This window comes from Egretta garzetta, unplaced genomic scaffold, assembly GCF_000687185.1.
Source record: "Egretta garzetta isolate BGI_Z169 unplaced genomic scaffold, ASM68718v1 scaffold1080, whole genome shotgun sequence".
Lineage (NCBI taxonomy): Eukaryota > Metazoa > Chordata > Aves > Pelecaniformes > Ardeidae > Egretta > Egretta garzetta.
This window is the reverse complement of record NW_009258399.1, coordinates 24,026-26,108: the sequence shown is the minus strand read 5'-3', so window position 1 is coordinate 26,108 and position 2,083 is coordinate 24,026. Positions and strand designations below refer to the sequence as shown.

General features: G+C 60.2%; 1 protein-coding gene across 1 annotated transcript in view; it reads left to right on the top strand.

Annotated features, from left to right (window-relative positions):
- Window positions 1-2,083, top strand: part of LOC104129736 (transcription factor CP2) — a 36,839-nt gene that overhangs the window by 19,212 nt on the left and 15,544 nt on the right. The gene's annotated exons all lie outside the window — the stretch shown is intronic.

The window sequence follows — 2,083 nt, the reverse complement described above, 5'->3', positions numbered from 1 at the left end:
TCGCTGTCTAAGTCATTGATGAAAACATTAAACAGCACCGGTCCCAGTAGGGACCCCTGAGGGACACCACTCCTCACTGGTCTCCATCCGGACATCGAGCCATTGACCACTACCCTGTGGATGCGACCATCCAGCCAGTTCCTTATCCACCGAACAGTCCATCCATCAAATCCATAGCTCTCCAATTTAGACAGAAGGATATTGGGGGGGACCTCCTTTCTCACCCAGGCAAAGCAAAAGAAAGCACAAAAACCCAGCGTCTCCCGAGGCTGCGGAGGTGGGATGGGAGTGTTGCCGCGTCGAAGCCTACGAGGGGCGTGGGAGAAGTGCGTCCTGCGTTCCTCCGGCTGCCGGGAGAATTTGTGCGGGGCGTAGCATTTAAATTAATTCCCCTGTCTGTCCGGGCGCAGCAGGTTGGCGCCGCTCCTCCCCGTCCTCGTGCTTTCTTACGGGGATCGGTAACGTCCGTGCTTCATCCTGCTCCGGCGAGGAATCCCACAGGAGGAAACACCATTCCTCGTTGAGCGGCAGGGAAGTTCGTCCTCCGGGTTGTGTTCATTTGCCTAATTGCGGACACGCGTGCTCATCAGTGCCGAGAGCTGGGTATCCACACAGCTCTGCGTAACGCCCGATAAGCCGGGATTTGGGTGGGGAAGGGCTCTCCCGCTCGGGTTTGGGCAGCTGGGATGGGTGATAACCTGCGGAGCGCTGGGGGAAGGGTGGGTATTTGGTCTCTGGAGACCAAAGGGTTGAAGCCCTCTTCAGGTGGGAGCTGGTATTTGGCCAGATAAGTCCAGTTTTTCCTTGGGAAAGGTTTTTAATGTTCAACTAAAGGGGAAAAAAAAGCTGATTTAACTCCTTCCTTGCACTTCCATGGGCACCTGAAGCCGGAGGGGCCAGAGACCGGACTCCTGCCCTTTGAAGGGACCCGAATAGCTCTGTCCCCGCGCCGCGTCTCACCCGGGTGGGACGGCGCTGGGTGGCCCCGGCAGCCGATCCGCAGCTCTGCCGTCGTGTCCGAGCTCGAGCACCTTTGCCCGGGCTTTTGCTTTTGGTTCCGGGCTCTGCCCCTGTGGCTGGGTGGGAGGATGCTCTGCTTTACGCACGGCGGAGTAACGACTCTTGGCCATCGTCACGGCTCAGAGCGGCTGCTGGGAGTCAGCTTCTGAAACGATTTCTATTAAATACGTGTCCGTACGCTCAGGGGTATCGCTGGTGGCTTGTAAAGTAACGTTGTTCAGCAAGTTCTTGTTGCCACGTGGCCTTTGGAGTATGGAAAAGCATCCGAGCTTGCCGGGGAATGGAAACAGCCAGCTTTTTGCATAGTTGCAAGGACCCGGAGACATCCTTCTCCCGGGAAAAGTTGGTAGCATGGGGCTTGAACGCTCTCGCTTTTCCCAGCCAGCGGCGAGAGCGGCACGACAGCATCCAGAGGACGATGAGCCCGAGCTGGTGCCAGCTGGAGTGGCTCCGTGCCGCGCTGGGGCACGGTGGGCAGCTCCCGTGTGACGCCCCTGGCACAACGCGATAGCCAGGAAGGCGCTCGGGCCGGTGCGGGTTTGTGGTGGTGCCATCCTGATGGCTCCCCAGGGCAATTCCTCCCGTCCTTAAACTTAGGCTGGGCAGGAGTGGTGGTGGCTTTCGGCCAGAGCCCGAGCCGTGGGGTATAAAAGAGGTGCCTGCGCTTGTCTCGGAAACCCGGGTCTGGCTTCTCCCACGTCCCGTGGCGCAGGGCCCCACGGCGTGGGGCATCGTCTGACCTCCAGGGGCATCCCGAGCTCTTGGTTTGGGTCAGGGCTGGCTGGGTGCCTGGTGGCTCTTGGGTTTGGGGCCTTGTCGATGAGTTTGGGGAAAGCTGGGGGGCACCTTCTGCTGCCTTCGTGCCAGGAGGGCCCTTGCCGCGTCAGAGCCTGCGGGATTTGCTCTGCCGAGGTGCGTCGTGCAGCAGGTTACGGCAGGAGGGAGGGTTTGGAGCTCTGACCATGGGTACCCCCCTGTCCGCTGTGCCCCTGCCTCCGCTTTGGCTGACCCCCCTGTTTGCTGGGGCCATGGGGGGCTTTTATAAGCTCGGAGGGGCCAATGG